This window comes from Balaenoptera acutorostrata, chromosome 1, assembly GCF_949987535.1.
Source record: "Balaenoptera acutorostrata chromosome 1, mBalAcu1.1, whole genome shotgun sequence".
NCBI lineage: Eukaryota > Metazoa > Chordata > Mammalia > Artiodactyla > Balaenopteridae > Balaenoptera > Balaenoptera acutorostrata.
The window spans coordinates 94438342-94459785 of record NC_080064.1 but is presented as its reverse complement, the minus strand read 5'-3'; the positions used below and the strand labels follow the sequence as shown (position 1 = coordinate 94459785).

General features: G+C 38.1%; 1 pseudogene; it reads left to right on the top strand.

Moving 5' to 3' along the window:
- LOC103014423 (BRISC complex subunit Abraxas 2-like) overlaps positions 1 to 8143 on the top strand; it is a 32153-nt pseudogene extending 24010 nt beyond the window's left edge.
- Positions 8144 to 21444: the final 13301 nt, after the last annotated feature.

The window sequence follows — 21444 nt, the reverse complement described above, 5'->3', positions numbered from 1 at the left end:
TAGCCTGGAGGGAGTCCGGGAAAAAGTCTGGAGCTGCCGAAGAGGGAAGAGACTTTTTCTTGCCTCTTTGTTTCCTTGTGCACGAGGAGAGGGGATTAAGAGCGCCACTTAAAGGAGCTCCAGAGACGGGCGCGAGCCGCGGCTATCAGCGCGGACCCCAGAGATGGGCATGAGATGCTAAGGCTGCTGCTGCTGCCACCAAGAAGCCTGTGTGCAAGCACAGGTCACTATCCACACCGCCCCTCCCGGGAGCCTGTGCAGCCCGCCACTGCCAGGGTCCCGTGATCCAGGGACAACTTCCCTGGGAGAACGCACAGTGCGCCTCAGGCTGTTGCAATGTCACGCTGGCCTCTGCTGCCACAGACTCACCCCGCATCCGTACCCCTCCCTTCCCATGGCCTGAGTGAGCCAGAGCCCCCGAATCAGCTGCTCCTTTAACCCCGTCCTGTCTGAGGGAAGGACAGAGGCCCTCAGGCAACCTACATGCAGAGGCGGGGCCAAATCCAAAGCTGAACCCCTGGAGCTGTGCGAACAAAGAAGAGAAAGGGAAATCTCTCCCAGCAGCCTCAGGAGCAGCGGATTAAATCTCCACAATCAACCTGATGTACCCTGCATCTGTGGAATACCTGAATAAACAATGAATCAGCCCAAATTGAGGAGGTGGACTTTGAAAGCAACGATATATATATATATTTTCCCCTTTTTCTCTTTTTGTGAGTGTGTATGTGTATGCTTCTGTGTGTGATTTTGTCTGTATAGTTTTGCTCTTACCATTTGTCCTAGGGTTCTGTCCATTTTATTTTTTTTCTTTTTATATAGTTTTTAGTACTTGTTATCATTGGTGGATTTGTTTTTTGATTTGGTTGCTCTCTTCTTTCTTTCTTTTTTTTTAAATTACCTTTTAAAACATTTTTTTAAGAATTATTTTTATTTTGTATTTTAATAACTATTTCATTTTACTTTATTTTATTTTATCTTCTTCTTTCTTTCTTTTTTTTTCTGCCTTTTATTCTGAGCCATGTGAAGGACAGGCTCTTGGTGCTCCAGCCAGGCATCAGGGCTGTGCCTCTGAGGTGGGAGAGCCAACTTCAGGACACTGGTCCACCAGACAACTCCTGGCCCCACATAATATCAAATGGTGAAAGCTCTCCAAGAGATCTCCATCTCAACACTAAGACCCAGCTCCACTCAAAGACCAGCAAGCTACAGTGCTGCATACCCTATGCCATCCAACAAGAAAGACATAAACACAAGTCCATCCATTAGCAGAGAGGCTGCCTAGAATCATAATAAGGCCACAGACACCCCAAAACACACCACCAGTCGTGGACCTGCCCACCAGAAAGACAAGATCCAGCCTCATCCACCAGAACACAGGCATTAGTCCCCTCCACCAGGAAGCTTACACAACCCACTGAACCAATCTTAGCCACTGGGACAGACACTGAAAACAGCAGGAACTACGAACCTGCAGCCTGTGAAAAGGAGACCCCAAACACAATAAGTTAAGCAAAATGAGAAGACAGAGAAACACACAGCAGATGAAGGAGCAAGGCAAAAACCCACCAGACATAACAAATGAAGAAGAAATAGGCAGTCTACCGGAAAAGGATTCAGAATAATGGCAGTAAAGATGATCCAAAATCTTGGAGATAGAATGGAGAAAATACAAGAAGCATTTAACAAGAACCTAGAAGAACTAAAGAGCAAACAAACAGTGATGAACAAGAAAATAAATGAAATTAAAACTTCTCAAGAAGGGATCAATAGCAGAATAACTGAGACAGAAGAATGGATAAGTGACCTGGAAGATAAAACAGTGGAAATAACTACTGCAGAACAGAATAAAGAAAAAACAATGAAAAGAATTTAGGACAGTCTCTGACACCTCTGGGAGAACATTAAACGCACCAATATTCAAACTATAGGGGTCCCAGAAGAAGAAGAGAAAAAGAAAAGGACTGAGAAAATATTTGAAGAGATTATAGTTGAAAACTTCCTTAATATGGGAAAGGAAATAGTTAATCAAGTCCTGGAAGTACAGAGAGTCCCATACAGGATAAATCCAAGGAGAAACATGCCAAGACACATCGTAATCAAATTGGCAAAAATTAAAGACAAAGAAAAATTATTGAAAGCAGCAAGGGAAAAACGACAAATAACATACAAGGGAATTCCCATAAGGTTAACAGCTGATTTCTCAGCAGAAACTCTGCAAGCCAGACGGGACTGCCATGATATACTTAAAGTGATGAAAGGGAAGAATCTACAAACAAGACTACTCTACCCGGCAAGGATCTCATTCAGATTCAATGGAGAAATCAAACCCTTTACAGACAAGCAAAAGCTAAGAGAATTCAGCACCCCCAAACCAGCTCTACAAAAAATGTGAAAGGAACTTCTCTAAGTGGGAAACATAAGAGAAGAAAGGACCTACAAAAACAAACACAAAACAATTAAGAAAATGGTCATAGGAACATACATATCGATAATTACATTAAACGTGAATGGATTAAATGCTCCAACCAAAAGACACAGGCTTGCTGAATGGATACAAAAACAAGACCCATATATATACTGTCTACAAGAGACCCACTTCAGACATAGAGACACATACAGACTGAAACTGAGGAGATGGAAAAAGATATTCCATGCAAATGGAAATCAAAAGAAAGCTGGAGGAGCTATACTCATATCAGATAAAGTAGACTTTAAAGTAAAGAATGCTACAAGAGACAAGGAACTACACTACATAATGATCAAGGGATCAATCCAAGAAGAAGATATAAAAATTATAAATATATATGCACCCAACATAGGAGCACCTCAATACATAAGGCAACTGCTAACAGCTATAAAAGAGGAAATAGACAGTAACACAATAATAGTGGGAGACATTTACACCTCACTTACACCAATGGACAGATCATCCAAAATGAAAATAAATAAGGAAACAGAAGCTTTAAATGACACAATAGACCAGATAGATTTAATTGATATTTATAGGACGTTCCATCCAAAAACAGCAGATTAAACTTTCTTCTCAAGTGCGCATGGAACATTCTCCAGGATAGATCACATCGTGGGTCACAAATCAAGCCACAGTAAATTTAAGAAAATTGAAATCATATCAAGCATCTTTTCTGACCACAACACTATGAGATTAGAAATCAATTACAGGGAAAAAAATATAAAAAACACAAACACATGGAGGCTAAACAATACGTTACTAAATAACCAAGAGATCACTGAAGAAATCAAAGAGGAAATCAAAAAATACCTAGAAACAAATGACAATGAAAACACGATGATCCAAAACCTATGGGATGCAGCAAAAGCAGTTCTAAGAGGGAAGTTTATAGCTATACAAGCCTACCTAAAGAAACAAGAGAAATCTCAAGTAAACAATCTAACCTTACACCTAAAGAAACTAGAGAAAGACAAACAAACAAAACCCAAAGTTAGCAGAAGGAAAGAAATCATAAAGATCAGAGCAGAAATAAATGAAATAGAAACAAAGAAAACAATAGCAAAGATCAATAAAACTAAAAGCTGGTTCTTTAAGAAGATAAACAAAATTGATAAACCATTACCCAGACTCATCAAGAAAAAGAGGGAGAAGACTCAAATCAATAAAATTAGAAATGAAAAAGGAGAAGTTACAACAGACACCACAGAAATACAAAGCACCCTAAGAGACTGCTACAAGCAACTCTGTGCCAATAAATTGGACAACCTGGAAGAAATGGACAAATTCTTAGAAAGGTGTAACCTTACGGGACTGAACCAGGAAGAAACAGAAAATATGAACAGACCAATAACAAGTAATGAAATTGAAACTGTGATTAAATATCTTCTAACAAACAAAAGCCCAGGACCAGATGGCTTCACAGGTGAATTCTGTCAAACCTTTAGAGAGGAGCTAACACCTATCCTTCTCAAACTCTTCCAAAATATAGCAGAGGGAGGAACACTCCCAAACTCATTCTATGAGGCCACCATCACCCTGATACCAAAACCAAAGATGTCACAAAGAAAGAAAACTACAGGCCAATATCACTGATGAATATACATGCAAAAATCCTCAACAAAATACTAGCAAACAAAATCCAACAGCACATTAAAAGGATCATGCACCATGATCAAGTAGGGTTTATCCCAGGAATGAAAGGATTCTTCAATATATGCACATCAATCAATGTGATACACCATATTAACAAATAGAAGGATAAAAACCATATGATCATATCAATAGATGCAGAGAAAGCTTTTGACAAAATTCAACACCTATTTATGATAAAAACCCTCCAGAAGTAGGCATAGAGGGAACTTTCCTCAACATAATAAAGGCCATGTATGACAAACCCACAGCAAACATCGTCCTCAATGGTGAAAAACTGAAACCATTTCCACTAATATGAGGAAGAAGACAAGGTTGCCCACTCTCACCAGTATTATTCAACATAGTTTTGGAAGTTTTAGCCACAGCAATTAGAGAAGAAAAAGAAATAAAAGGAATCCAAATTGGAAAAGAAGAAGTAAGCTGTCACTGTTTGCAGATGACATGATACTATACATAGAGAATCCTAAAGATGCCACCAGAAAACTACTAGAGCTAATCAATGAATTTGGTAAAGTAGCAGGATACAAAATTAATGCACAGAAATCTCTTGCATTCCTATACACTAATGATAAAAAATCTGAAAGTGAAATTAAGAAAACACTCCCACTTACCACTGCAACAAAAAGAATAAAATACCTAGGAATAAACCTACCTAAGGAGACAAAAGACCTGTATGCAGAAAACTATAAGACACTGATGAAAGAAATTGAAGGTGATACAAACAGATGGAGAGATATACCATATTTTTGGATTGGAAGAATCAACATTTTGAAAATGACTATACTACCCAAAACAATCTACAGATCCAATGCAATCCCTATCAAACTACCACTGGCATTTTTCACAGAACTAGAACAAAAAATTTCACAATTTGTATGGAAACACAAAAGACCCCGAATAGACAAAGCAATTTTGAGAAAGAAAAATGGAGGTGGAGGAATCAAGCTCCCTGACTTCAGACTACACTACAAAGCAACAGTAATCAAGACAGTATGGTACTGGAACAAAAACAGAAATATAAATCAATGTATCAGGATAGAAAGCCCAGAGATAAACCCACGCACATATGGTCACCTTATCTTTGATAAAGGAGGCCAGAATATACAGTGGAGGAAAGACAGCCTCTTCAATAAGTGGTGCTGGGAAAACTGGACAGCTACATGTAAAAGAATGAAATTAGAACACTCCCTAACACCATACACAAAAGTAAACTCAAAACGGATTAAAGACCTAAATGTAAGGCCAGACACTATCAAACCCTTAGAGGAAAACATAGGCAGAACACTCTATGGCATAAATCACAGCAAGATCCTTTTTGACCCACCTCTTAGAGAAATGGAAATAAAAACAAAAATAAACAAATGGGGCCTAATGAAACTTAAAAGCTTTTGCACAACAAAGGAAACCATAAACAAGACCAAAAGACAGCCCTCAGAATGGGAGAAAATATTTTCAAATGAAGCAACTGACAAAGGATTAATCTCCAAAATTTACAAGCAGCTCATGCAGCTCAATATCAAAAAAAACAAACAACCCAATCCAAAATGGTCAGAAGACCTAAATAGACATTTCTCCAAAGAAGATATACAGATTGCCAACAAACACATGAAAGAATGCTCAACATCATTAATCATTAGAGAAATGCAAATCAAAACTACAATGAGATATCATCTCACACCGGTCAGAATGGCCATCATCAAAAAATCCACAAACAATAAATGCTGGAGAGGGTGTGGAGAAAAGGGAACCCTCTTGCACTCTTGGTGGGAATGTAAATTGATACAGCCACTATGGAGAACAGTATGGAGGTTCCTTAAAAAACTAAAAATAGAATTACCATACAAACCCACAGTCCCACTACTGGGCATATACTCTGAGAAAACCATAATTCAAAAAGAGTCATGTACCAAAATGTTCATTGCCACTCTATTTACAATAGCCAGGACATGGAAGCAACCTAAGTGTCCATCAACAGGTGAATGGATAAAGAAGATGTGCACATATATACAATGGAATATTACTCAGCCATAAAAAGAAACGAAACTGAGTTATTTGTAGTGAGGTGGATGGACCTAAGCGACTGTCATACAGAGTGAAGTAAGTCAGAAAAAGAAAAATAAATACCATATGCTAACACATATATATGGAATCTAGAAAAAAATGGTCATGAAGAAACTAGAGGCAAGACGGGAATAGAGACACAGACCTACTAGAGAATGGACTTGAGCATACGGGGAGGGGGAAGGGTAAGCTGGGACAAAGAGAGTGGCATGGACATATATACACTACCAAATGTAAAATAGATAGCTAGTGGGAAGCAGCCACATAGCACAGGGAGATCAGCTCGGTGCTTTGTGACCACCTAGAGGGGTGGGATAGGGAGGGTAGGAGGGAGGGAGATGCAAGAGGGAAGAGATATGGGGACATATGTATATGTATAACTGATTCACTTTGTTATAAAGCAGAAACTAACACACCATTGTAAAGCAATTATACTCCAATAAAGATGTTAAAAAAAAAGGAAACAGTAAAATAAGAGCATAAAATAGAATTACAGAAGATGACATCTAAATAACAATTAGAACAATAAATTTTAATGCTTTAAAATCTCTATAAAAATCTGAAGGATCTTATATTGAATTGATAAAATATATTAAAAATATAGAATACATTTTTTAGACTCTACATGTTAAAACCTATGGGGAGTGCTCCAAGGCCCACACCCAGTTCCCTGGGTTAGCGCTTCTCTGAGGTCCGCCTTCATCATAAATTGGGGGTCCTAAGCACAGATGTACGCCAGGCAGAATCTCACTTGCTTCCCCCTGCCCTCCCTTGCCAGGACCAGGTTGACCCCCTTCATGGAAGCACCAGCCTAAGCATGATTATACTTGGGGACTGCTATTTTTAAGTGACAAATTTGAGGAAGGATTTTTGCTGGAACAGGTAAGACAAGGTGAAACCTTTAGCACTGGTCACTCACAAATCAACAACGCAGAATATTTGCAAGTAATTGAAACCATTAGCCTTCTTCAAAACTTTTTAGTTTTTATAACTAGGCAAGCAAAGTTAGTAAAGACAGTTTGCATGGTATTCTTATAGATCAGAGAAAGTTATTGGTGGGTACAGCTTCTGGCAAAACACACAGCAGAAACACGCAGAGAGGAGGTTTTCCACAAGCAGCTCACCAGCGTTCTCCCCAAGCCTGACCTCCTTTTCCTTCTCTGCAGTTTCATCTCCACAGCCAACAACTCCACTCATGCTTTAGTAAATGTTCTCTTGAGACTAAATCGAAGATGGAATCAAAGGAAATCCTTCGCTATTCCCAACGTAGGCAAGATTAGCCAGCATGAGTACAAAGTGCCTTCAGTGCCAAATATTAAGAGTTATGCCAGTTATTAAAGAGCATGGTAATGACTTTTTTTTTTTTTTAAACAAGGACGGAGTAATGAAAGACATCAGGGCTATTCACAGGTTTATATCGCACTTCACGCAGGCAGTGTGTGCAGCTGTGGAAAAGAGTGAGTGAGTTGTTGAATCTTGTCAGGCAGAAGTGAACAAATTAAAAAGACAAATCACTCAGATGAAAAACAAACAAAAGAAAAGAACAAGAAAGAAGATTGCAGCAGGCAATGGAAAGCGAACAGATGCCGTCTGAAAGTTTGGAACCCATGTTTGGTCCTCCGATGCCATGCGTCTGTAGCTGAGGTAGAAGTACACTGGGAGATGCAAAGCCTTCAGATCCTCCTCCCTCTTACTCTGATTTTCACCCACACAGTCAAGAAACCACTTTGAGCCTTTCTCACATGGAAAGTAGAGTATGTATGCCTTGATCTCAAGCCATGGGCTCTTCCAATTATGCTTCCATTGGTGCCAGACTGAGATATCCTGGAAGTGAAGCAGGATGAAACTTTGATTGACCCCCGCCCCCCTAACATTAGGGAATACTCACGTTTGAGGAATTTGCCACCACTGACATATACCCAAGAGGGTTCCAGGAACACTCAGACCTCCCAGAATTAATTCAAGAAGATGCACTCTCCACTTAGCACCGTTCTTCTTAATTACTTATTGAGACAATATTTGAAAACTTCTTCTGAGGGAGAATTGCTTTCTCAGATCCCTGGACTCCCAAGAGGAGAGTCCTTGTGTACAGAACTTGTTGGAGCTTCACATATGCAGATCCTCACCTTTGGTCCCAGTGTGCAGGTTTTAAGACACAACCATTAAGATAATCAAATTGACTAATTCTGGTGTGATTCAAGGGTGTACAGTTAAATTTAGGCAAAGTAAAATTATGAACATAATTTTTGTTCTTTAAAATAAATTAGAAATTAGAGACTAAGCACAAGTAATCTATAGATGTTCTATAATTAATCTATAAATGAAAAATTTACTCCTTGCACTATCATGCCTTGAAATTTACTTTTCCCAAAAGAAAATGAGTTTAGCAGGGATTTCAAAGAACTTTCTTTCTATGATAAGCCGAGTTCATCTTTACCAGAAAACTTTTAAAAATAATTCCATGAAGTCTGATTGGGACAAATCAGATATGTCTTCTCTTGTCATATTGGATATGACTTTGAGAGATCAAAAGAGAGGGCTTTGCTTCAACTTTTTTCTACTAGCCTAATATGTATTGCCACTTAAAATGATTGCCTTTTAAATAATGTAGAAATGCTAATTACCAGTAAGTAATCATCCAAATAAGTATGTCATCAAATAAATTATTTTTCTTTTGGAGGATTACAGTGACTGCTATGTTGTATTAGTCAATTTATGGTCTCAGTTCCAGTCTTAAAGGAAGGATGTACAGCAATGGAGGACAGAAAGGAATTATGTACCAGACTCAAATTTTATGATGAACAGATTTCAGACACAGTGGATTTAGTTCAGTTCCTATGTAATGCATTTAATTCATTTAGATTTCCTGACAAATCCTGGTGTTAATTCTATTTGTGGAGGAAAGATATTTAATAAACTGGGAATCCTGATGAATAAATATTCATTTTAAATCTGGGGAAAAAATAAACCTATGGGCTACAGGTAAAAAATGTACTCAGGATCTATATTTTATCTTTATAGTCTTTTTTACCCCAAATGTAGAGATTGTATCAACATTTCTCAGATTGGAAGAAAATAAAATAACTTTTTTAATCTGGTTGTAGCTCAATTTAAATTCAGGGAATATTAAACTAAGCACAACTTTCTACCTTGAGTTTATAAATTAAGAGTGAAAGAAATATGAAATGAAAAACCTAAACATTCCACTTAAAATCATAGAAAAGTAAGGATAAACATAAAAAGAAACAAATTGTCAACAGCTATATTCAGGATATTAGCCAAAGTGGACAAATTTACCTGTAAATATTGATCAAAGTACCTGACTAATCGCCTTTACACCACGTTGTAAAGTATAAATGTGATAACATTGGACAATGTTGGGATTCATTTTTTTTTTTTTTTAATAAATATGTGCTTTTTTTTTTTTTTTTTAATTGTATAGCTACTTTATTTATTTATTTATTTATTTTTGGCTGTGTTGGGTCTTCGGTTCGTGCGAGGGCTTTCTCTAGTTGCGGCAAGTGGGGGCCACTCTTCATCGCGGTGCGGGGACCGCTCTTCATCGCGGTGCGCGGGCCTTTCACTATCGCGGCCCCTCCCGTTGTGGGGCACAGGCTCCAGACGCGCAGGCTCAGTAGTTGTGGCTCACGGGCCCAGCTGCTCCGTGGCATGTGGGATCTTCCCAGACCAGGGCTCGAACCCGTGTCCCCTGCATTAGCAGGCAGATTCTCAACCACTGCGCCACCAGGGAAGCCCCGGGATTCATTCTTATTTAGACTTCCAGATTACATATTGGGGGTGTAAATCAAGGGATTTTAGTGACACAGTAGGTTAAATGCATGACTTGAGTCAAAGGTACTGATTGTGATATAATGCTTAGTACATTTAAACTTATTAATAGAGTAGGTAAGACCTTCATAGAAGACTGATGATGCTCATAGTTGCTATGAATGAAAATTACCAGCATAAGGTTTATTCTAACAGGATTCTATACATTTCATATTATTATATTTATTTTATAAATTTATTTTGAACATAAGAAATCTGACATGAAGTAGAGTCTTCTGAAAGCTGTATTTTCCTTTGTTTGTGGCAATTGCAGAAATTCTAGGAGTTTTCATGAAAATGAATATAATAAGAAATACAATAGTAAGAAATCAATTTTATGCATCAAGTTCTTGAATACTTTTTTGAATGTTTGTCATGCTCAGTTTCATCAAGCTCAGTGCATAATTTAGGTATTGGAAACATCACTTCATATCATTGTTTGGTTTTAACATCTAGCCTATTTCCCAGGTAACAAATGTATTTGACACTATTACAGATAAAATTTTTTGTTTGGTTACATATTAACCTGCCATTTCTCCAGTGCTTTGTTTTAATATGTTCAGATTATATACAATTCATGTCACTCTACCTAAGCCATGCTGAACTATAAAATCCCAAAATATAAGCTAAAAAATTTAATAAAATATTTTTCAAGTGATGATATGCTTTTAGTCATCACCTAGGAGGTAAGTTTGACAGGCCATTTGTCATAGAAAGTTTGAAACCCTAGGAACTGAAATTATCTTTACTCCATTTATGTTTTATTATGTTCTTTATAGTCAAAATATGTCAGGTTAATCAGTGTTGTCATGTATTTTCTTACATCTGTTACTTAATATTTTTCACTCCATCTCCGCTAATATACATATATTTAGGGTCACTGTTAACTTCTTCCAATATGCTTAAAAATATATTTCATTCACTACGTAATCTAGACTAGAGTTAATCTTGATGCCTATGTTTTCACATTTTTTCATTAAGATAGACCAAGGCATATTTGGAGGAGTAAACCATTTTTTTAAAAGGATAAATATAGTCCATATAAATGTAGTAGGATGCAATGAATTTACAGAAATAAAAGTAGAAAACAATGCTACCTTTTGAGAATTAAACTAGTAAGGTACACATAAAGAGTGTGGTTAGAGACTTACTGTTGATATTAAGTTAGGGAGTACTTGAATATTTACATAAAAAAGGAAATAATTTGGATATTTGTGGGCGGGGGGAGATGTTACAGGTGAATCACTGATGGCTGAGACCTCCTGGGAAAGGAGCCAGATATCTGTATTTTTAACAAACTCTCCTTGTAATTCTTTTGTAAATTGTAGAGGTTTGTATGGAATTTGAGTCTGATATTTATATTTTGCTCATTTTGTTGTTAAGTAATTTTTCCTGAACTTTTAGAAAATGTCTTTGTTTAGTTAGCTTGTCTTCACAGAGCAAGCTAGCTAACTTCACAGAGCTTTTTCTTCTATTTGTGTGTTTATATTTATGTTTTTCCTTTCTTTGCTTCTCCTTAATGTGGATTCTTATTCTAGAAGGGAGCTCTAGTGGGTCAGGTTCGAGCTCATATGGGACAAACTGCTTCCGCCCCTCTGATGATCTTGCTGGGCACCCCTTGAATTCACTCACCTGCTAATGTTAGGGAAAACCCCTCAGTTTTAGCTGTTTTTCTCAAATTGGCCTGCTGTATATTCCAGGGACTATCTTTTGGCCATTTGGTGTTCTCTCGTTTTCAGGTCAAACATCACTTTGCTTCTGTCAGACCTCATGTCAGTAATATACAAATTCCTGTGGTTGTTGGTAATTTGTCCCCACCTGTGGACATATCGGGGTTTGTAGGGATATCTCACCACATAGTTTTGTTGTAAATGTTCTCTGTGTGGTTTTGATTTTGCAGTTTAGTTACTTTGTCCATTTTTATGTGGGAATTCAAGGTACAAAACTATACCATGATAATCTAAATTTACATTTGTAAACAGTTCTACAGGTGATTCTTGTATACCACTGCTTTAAATCATAGTGTTTTAGCTTTAGAGCCTACCATCAACTAACCTCAGTCTATGTCCCTCTTAGTTTCAACATATGGGAGAGAAAACCTGAGTAGTTATTAGCCAGCAAAGGTTTGCTTGTCCTCAAGTCCAGTCATGGTCTAATCAGCAATGGGTGGTGACAGGAACTGATATACATTTTTGTGTAAGACTAAACATTACAGATCAGTAGAGGAAAAGGAAATGGCTGGTTAACATTTATTATAACTTTTATTTATAGTTTTCTCTGAAATATTAAAACATGTGACTAAAAATATGAAGAAGACTTTTTTTCTCATGCTGTTGTCTTTGCCTGAACTCAGCCTGTGCCCCATCACTTTGCTGACTGATTCCAACTTTTTCTTCACGTGTCAGTCCTGATACTTCCTAGAAGACTTCCTTGACATATTCCTTTCCCTCAGTCTGAGTTACATGTTTTCTCATTCACCCATCACATTTCAGTTTTTTGTCTGTTTGTTTTTCTTCAAATAAGACACTAAATTCCTTAGGGTAGGAATTGTATTTTTTCTCTGTATCTCTACCACCTGGTACAATATTTTCCATGTAGAAGGAACTGAGAATGATGAATGAGTAATTTATGAATGAATGAATGAACATAAATCATAAATAATTTTACCACTTAGCATTTATCATTGGTGGTTTAATGGTAGGCTAAATAATGTCCCCCAAAAGATATCTACTGCCTAATCTCTAGAACCTACAAATATGTTACTTAGTACAGCAAAAGTGTATTTGGAGATGTGATTAAGGATCCTGAGATGGGAAGATTATCTTGGATTATCTGGGTGGGTCCTAAATATAACCAGAATGGTCCTTATAAGAAGGAGACAATGGGAAGTAGGAGATGTGATGAGAAAAGGAAGAAGTTGGAGTAACATGAGGAAGGGGCCACAGGCCAAGAAATGCAGGCAGCCTCTAGAAACTAAAATAGGCAAAGAAAAAGATTTCTCTCTGAACACTCCAGAAGGAACACAGCCCAGATGACCCATTAATTTTAGACTTTGGACCTTCAATACTGTAATAGAATAAATTTCTATTGTTTTTTCCCACTCAGTTTGTGGTAATTCGTTACAGAAGCAAGAAGAGACCTATACACTGTTGTATTTTTCTTGTTCTTTCTGATCAATAACATATACTTCTACGTTATTGAATCAACTGACAATTGTTTCATGTCATGTGGAGAATATATCCTCAGTAAAGATTTGAAGACATTCTTCATTTTAATAACTGCATTTTGTCTCTGAGTCTTCACAAGGTACTAAGGGATAGATTCTCACTACCAGATATTTTTTTCCTCTGAAATGTTTTTGCCACAAGAAAGCTTTTATCTTCTTCCTCACTGTTACTTTGTATTTTCAACATCTGACCTTCAGAGATTGAGGCATCTCCCAACATACATTAGACCACACAAGGGCACTTAATCATGTAAACAGTGAAATCAGTCTCACTGCTAATTTTTATCTAATGGCAAATTCCTTAGCTGTAAGTACTTTGATGGTGATGAAAGGAAATACTTTTTATTTTACTATTCCACAAGACACATTTCAATGTGAGAATCCCAACCTGCGTTGGTTGTAATTATAATTTAAAAATCTTGACTCTTTTTTTTCTTTCTTGATTGAAGATACATTAGCATTACTTTGGAATACAATGCCACTCCAACTTCATTTTTCTCTTTGGAATGTGTAATGTAAGAAAAAAAAATGATGATGCACCTAGCAATATTTTATCCATGAAAAGGACATTAATTTTTCCTTTTTGCTTTTATTATGTTATGAGCTATGTTGGAGGTAATGGATTACAGTGAAGCTGTCTTCACTGTGATTCATCAGTCTTGTGGGGGGCGGGGGCGACAACCAATCTGCTCTTAGTGATTGGTTTCTAAAAGACATGGCCTTTTGTGCCATGAAAAAAGAAGTTAGTTTCTAAGCCTTGAGAATTACACTTAGCAAGAAGGCAGAAAATGTACTTACTGCCCATGAGTAAATTAATATGACAAAAAAAGGATATGGAATTGTTTAGCTTTCATCTATTTTGCAGAAATGAGGAATACAATGGTTTCTCACATAGTTACATAGCCACAGGTTTTTTACCTGTAGAATTATTAAACACCAAAAGCAGCTTGTGGTTTGGAAGATTCCACATTTACAAGAGCAGCCAAATAGAACTGTTTGATTTAAGTGGCAAATCCTAGATCCCTGGCTTAACTCTGAAAAAAAGGTTTAGATATAAATCTGATTTATAAATTATCCAGTTTAAATAATTGGTAATTGACTAGGCAATTAAAACAGCTAGACTATCTTATTTTAAACTGTTAATCCTCCAAAGTTTAAAATGCTTTGATCATCACATGTGATAGACTCTGTCAGATACTAATGCCATTAATTGCTGTTATTTTAGCAAGCTTTTATTTTTCTATTTATTTTTAACATCTTTCTTGGAGTATAATTGCTTTACAATGTTGAGTTCATTTCTGCGGTATAACAAAGTGAATCAGCTATATGTATACATATATCCCCACATCCCCTCCCTCTTGAGCCTCCCTCCCACCCTCATATCCCACCCCTCTAGGTGGTCACAAAGCACCAAACTGATCTCCCTGTGCTATGCGGCTGCTTCCCACTAGCTATCTATTTTACATTTGGTAGTGTATATATGTCAATGCTACTCTCTCACTTCATACCAGCTTACCCTTCACCCCACCCCGTGTCCTCAAGTCCATTCTCTACGTCTGCATCTTTATTCTTGTCCTGTCCCTAGGTTCATCAGAACCAATTTCTTTTTTTAGATTCCATATATATGTGTTAGCATATGGTATTTGTTTTTCTCTTTCTGACTTACTTCACTCTGTATGACAGACTCTATCTCCATCCACCTCACTACAAATAACTCAATATCGTTTCTTTTTATGGCTGAGTAATATTCCATTGTATATATGTGCCACATCTTCTTTATCCATTCATCTGTCGATGGACACTTAGGTTGCTTCCATGTCCTGGCTACTGTAAGTAGAGCTGCAATGAACATTGTGGTACATGACTCTTTTTGAATTATGGCTTTCTCAGGGTATATGCCCAGTAGTGGGATTGCTGGGTTATACGGTAGTTCTATTTTTAGTTTTTTTTTTTTTTTGTGTGTGTGTGTGTGTGTGTGTGTGTGTTAGCTTCTGCTTTATAACAAAGTGAATCTGTTATACATATACAATATGTTCCCATTTCTCTTCCCTCCTGCATCTCCCTCCCTCCCACCCTCCCCATCCCACCCCTCTAGGTGGTCACAAAGCACCGAGCTGATCTCCCTGTGCTATGCGGCTGCTTCCCACTAGTTATCTATTTTACATTTGGCAGTGTATATATGTCCATGACACTCTCTTACCCTGTCACATCTCACCCCACCCCCTCCCCATATCCTCAAGTCCATTCTCTAGTAGGTCTGTGTCTTTATTCCCGTCTTGCCACTAGGTTCTTCATGGCCTTTTTTTTTTTTTTTTTCCCCTTAGATTCCATATATATGTGTTAGCATACTGTATTTGTTTTTCTCTTTCTGACTTACTTCACTCTGTATGACAGACTCTAACTCCATCCACCTCATTACAAATACCTCCATTTCATTTCTTTTTATGGCTGAGTAATATTCCATTGTATATATGTGCCATATCTTCTATATAGTTTTTTAAGGAGTCTCCATACTGTTCTCCATAGTGGCTGTAACAATTTACATTCCCACAAAGAGTGCAGGAGGGTTCCCTTTTCACTACACCCTCTCCAGCATTTATTGTTTATAGATTTTTGGATGATGGCCATTCTGACCTGTATGAAGTGATACCTCATTGTGGTTTTGATTTGCATTTCTCTAATGATTAGTGATGTTGAGCATCCTTTCATGTATTTGTCGGCAATCTGTATATCTTCTTTGGAGAAATGTCTATTTAGGTCTTCCACCCATTTTTGCATTGGGTTGTTTGTTTTTTTGATATTAAGATACATGAGCTGCTTGTATATTTTGGAGATTAATCCATCATCAGTTACTTTATTGGCAAATATTTTCTCCCATTCTGAGGGTTGTCTTTTCATCTTGTTTATGATTTCGTTTGCTGTGCAAAAACTTTTGTTTCATTAGGTCCCATTTGTTAATTTTTGTTTTTATTTCCCTTTCTCTAGGAGGTGGGTCAAAAAGGATCTTGCTGTGATTTATGTCATGGAGTGTTCTGCTAATGTTTTCCTCTAAGAGTTTTATAGTGTCCAGTCTTACATTTAGGTCTTTAATTCATTTTGAGTTTATTTTTGTGTATGGTGTTAGGGAGTGTTCTAATTCATTCTTTTACATGTAACTGTCCAGTTTTCCCAGCATCACTTATTGAAAAGACTGTCTTTTCTCCATTGTATATTCTTGCCTCCCTTAGCAAAGATAAGGTCACCATATGTTCGTGGGTTTGTCTCTGGGCTTTCTACCCTGTTCCATTGATCTATGCTTATGTTTTTATGCCAGTACCATACTGTCTTGAGTACTGTAACTTTGTAGTATACTCTGAAGTCAGGGAGCCTGATTCTTCCAGCTCTGTTTTTCTTTCTCAAGATTGCTTTGGCTATTTGGGGTGTTTTGTGTTTCCATACAAATTGTGAAATTTTTTGTTCTACTTCTGTGAAAAATGCCATTGGTAGTTTGAAAGGGATTGCATTGAATCTGTAGATTGCTTTGGGTAGTATAGTCGTTTTCACAATTTTGATTCTTCCAATCCAAGAACATGGTATATCTCTCCCTCTGTTTGTATCGTATTTCATCAGTGTCTTATAGTTTTCTGCCTACAGGTCTTTTGTCTCCTTAGGTAGATTTATTCCTAGGTATTTTATTATTTTTGTTGCAATGGTATATGGCAGTGTTTCCTTAATTTCTCTTTCAGATTTTTCATTGTTAGTGTATAGGAATGCAAGAGATTTCTGTGCATTAATTTTATATCCTGCTAATTTACCAAATTCATTGATTAGCTCTAGTAATTTTCTGGTAGCATCTTTAGGATTCTCTGTGTATAGTATCATGTCATCTGCAAACAGTGACAGCTTTACTTCTTTGCCAATTTGGATTCCTTTTATTTCCTTTTCTTCTCTAATCACCATGGCTAAAACTTTCAAAACTATGTTGAATAATACTGGTGAGAGTGGGCAACCTTGTCTTCTTCCTGATCTTAGAGGATATGGTTTCAGATTTTCACCATTGAGAATGATGTTGGCTGTGGGTTTGTCATAATATGGTCTTTATTATGTTGAGGTAAGTTCCCTCTATGCCTACTTTCTGGAGAGCTTGGGTCATCGTGTTTTCATTGTCATTTGTTTCTAGGTATGTTTTTGATTTCCCCTTTGATTTCTTCAGTGATCTCTTGGTTATTTAGTAGTGTATTGTTTAGACTCCATGTGTTTGTATTTTTTATACATTATTTCCTGTAACTGATATCTAGTCTCATAGCATTGTGGTCACAAAAGATATTTGATACAATTTCAATTTTCTCAAATTTACCAAGGCTTGATTTGTGACCCAAGATATGATCTATCCTGGAGAATGTTCCATGAACACTTGAGAAGAAAGTGTATTCTGTTGTTTTTGGATGGAATCTCCCATAAATATCAATTAAGTCCATCTTGTTTAATGTATCATTTAAAGCTTGTGTTTATTTTTTTTCATTTTGGATGATCTGCCCATTGGTGAAAGTGGGGTGTTAAAAGTCCCCTACTATGATTGTGTTTCTGTCGATTTCCACTTTTATGGCTGTTACCATTTGCCTTATGTATTTAGGTGCTTTTATGTTGGGTGCATAAATATTTACAATTGTTATATCTTCTTCTTGGATTGATCCCTTGATCATTATGTATTGTGCTTCTTTGTCTCTTGTACTAGTCTTTATTTTAAAGTCTATTTTGTCTGATATGAGAATTGCTACCCAGCTTTCTTTTGATTTCCATTTTCATGGAATATCTTTTTCCATTCCCTCACTTTCAGTCTGTATATGTCCCTAGGTCTGAAGTGGGTCTCTTGTAGACCACATATATATGGGTCTTGTTTTTGTATCCATTCAGCCAGTCTATGTCTTTTGGTGGGAGCATTTAATCCATTTATATTTAAGGTAATTATAGATATGTATGTTCCTATTACCATTTTCTTAATTATTTTGGGTTTGTTATTGTAGGTCTTTTCCTTCTCTTGTGTTTCCTGCCTAGAGAAGTTCCTTTAGCATTTGTTGTAAAGCTGGTTTGGTGGTGCTGAATTCTCTTAGCTTTTGTTTGTCTGTCAAGGTTTTAATTTCTCCATCGAATCTGAATGAGATCCTTGCTGGATAGAGTAATCTTGGTTGTAGGTTTTTCCCTTTCATCACTTTAAATATGTCCTGCTACTCCCTTCTGGTTTGCAGAGTTTCTACTGAAAGATCAGTTGTTAACCTTATGGGGATTCCCTTGTACGTTGTTTTCCCTTGCTGCTTTTAATATTTTTTCTTTGTATTTAATTTTTGATAGTTAGATTAATATGTGTCTTGGCGTGTTTCTCCTTGGATTTATACTGTATGGGACTCTTTGTGCTTCCTGGACTTGGTTGATAATTTCCTTTTTCATGTTAGGGAAGTTGTCAACTGTAATCACTTCAAATATTTTCTCAGAAATTTTCTTTTTCTCTTCTTCTTCTGAGACCCCTATTATTCAAATGTTGTAGCATTTAAAGTTGTCCCAGAGGTCTCTGAGACTGTCCTCAATTCTTTTCATTCTTTTGTCTTTATTCTGCTCTGCAGCAGTTATTTCCAATATTTTATCTTCCAGGTCCCTTATCCGTTCTTCTGCCTCAGTTATTCTGCTATTGATTCTTTCTAGAGAAATTTTAATTTCATTTATTGTGTTGTCCATCTTTGTTGTTTTTCTAGTTCCTTGTTAAACGTTTCTTGTATTTTCTCCATTCTATTTTCAAGATTTTGGATCATTTTTACTATCATTACTCTGAATTCTTTTTCAGGTAGACTGCCTATTTCCTCTTCATTTGTTTGGTCTGGTGGGTTTTTACCTTGCTCCTTCATCTGCTCCGTATTTCTCTGTCTTCTCATTTTGCTTAACTTACTGTGTTTGGGGTCTCCTTTTCCCAGGCTGCAGGTTTGTAATTCCCATTGTTTTTGGTGTTGCCCTCAGTGAGTGAGGCTGGTTCAGTGTGTTGTGTAGGCTTTCTGGTGGAGGGGACTGGTGCCTGTTTTCTGGTGGGTGGGGGTGGATGTTATCCTTCTGGTGGGCAGGGCTGCATCTAGTGGTGTGTTTTGTGGTGTCTGTGAACTTAGTATGACTTTATGCAGCCTCTCTGCTAATGGGTGGAGTTGTGTCCTCTCTTGCTCGTTGTTTGGCATGGGGCATCCAGCACTGGAGCTTGCTGGCCGTTGGGTGGAGCTGGTTTTTTGTGTTGAGAAGGAGATCTCTGGGAGAGCTCTTGCTGATTGATATTACATGGGGTCTGGAGGTCTCTGGGGGTCAATGTCCTGAACTTGGCTCTCCCACCTCAGAGGCTCAGGCCTGACACCAGGCCGGAGCACCAAGACCCTGCCAGCCACACAGCTCAAAAGAAGAGGAAGAAAAAAAGAAACAAACAAACAGATAGAACCCCAAACCAAGTTGTAAAAGCAAAACAAAACAGACAAAATCATGCAAAGATACATACACACACATACTCATAAAAAGAAAACAAACAAACAAACAACAAAAAGAAAAACTGAACAATCAGAACCCTAGGACAAATCATAAAAACCAACCTAAACAAACAAAATCACAGAAAGAAACATACACATACACACTCACAAAAAGAGAAAAAAGGAAAAAAATATTAAAAAATTTTTAAAAAGAGAAAAAAAAAGTGTGCAACCAAACCAATAAACAAATCCACCAGTGATAACAAGCACTAAAAACTAAACTAAGATAAACATAAAAACCAGACACAAATCAGATGCAGAAAGCAAACCCCAAGTCTACAGTTGCTCCCAAAGTCCACCATCTCAATTTTGAGAACATTTGTTGTCTATTCAGGTATTCCACAGATGCAGCGTTCATCAAGTTGATTGTGGGGAGTTAATCCACTGCTCCTGAGGCTGCTGGGAGAAATTTATCTTTCTCTTCTTTGTTTGCACAGCTCCTGGGGTTCAGCTTTGGTTTTGGCCCCACCTCTGTGTGTAGGCTACCCTCAGGCATGTGTTCCCCACCCAGACAGGAGGGGGTTAAAGCAGCGGCTGATTAGGGATCTCTTGCTCACTCAGGCCGGGGAGATGGAGGAGTATGGTAGTATTAATTGGAATGCAGAGTGAACCTGTGGCAGCAGAGCCTGGCATGTCATTGCTACAGCCTGAGGTGTGCCATGTGTTCCCCCAGGGAAGATGTCCCTGGATCTTGGGACCCTGGCAGTGGAGGGCTGCACAGGCTCCTGGGGGGTGTGGGTAGTGACCACAGGATTCTTGGTGGCAGCGGCAGCAGCATTAGCATTTCATGCCTGTGTCTGGGGTCTGAGCTGTTAGCCACAGCTCTTGCCTGTCTCTGGAGCTCACTTAGGTGCTGCTGTGCCTTCTGTGGGCACACGGAGCAGGAATTCCCTCTCCTCTCGCTCCCCAAAACAGTGGTCTCTTGACACTTAGGCAGGTCCAGACTTTTTCCCTGACTCCCTCCCGGCTAGCTGTGGCACACTAGCCCCCTTCAGGTTGTCTTCATGCAGCCAACCCCAGTCCTCTCCCTGGGATCTGATCTTCAAAGCCCGAGCCTCAGCTCCCAGACCCCACCTGCCCCAGCAGGTGAGCAGACAAGCCTCTCGGGTTGGTGAGTGCTGGTGGGCACTGATCCTCTGTGTGGGAATCTCTCAGCTTTGCCTCTGCAACCCTGTTGCTGCGCTCTCCTCCGTGGCTCCGAAGCTTCCCCACCCCGCACACCCCTCATCTCCGCCCATGAAGGGCCTTCCTAGTGTGTGGAAACTTTTCCTCCTTCACAGCTCCCTCCCAGAGGTGCGGGTCCCATCCCTAATCTTTTGTCTCTGTTTTTTCTTTTTTCTTTTGCCCTACCCAGGTACGTGGGGATTTTCTGGCCTTTGGGGAAGTCTGAGGTCTTCTGCCAGCATTCAATAGGTGTTCTGTAGGAGTTGCTCCACATGTAGATGTATTTTTGATGTATTTGTGGGGAGGAAAGTGATCTCCATGTCTTACTCCTCCACCATCTTGAAGGTCTCTAGCAAGCTTTTAAATTCTTCATATTATTCATTTTTCCATTCTATTGAGTCCTCTTATTAGCCTCATTTTTCTTTTCACTCTTTTTGCAAAGTTTAGAATAACAGAGGTTATAAGCTATATGCTTAGGACCCCAAAGTGAGTCTTTTTCAACTGAGTCTTTT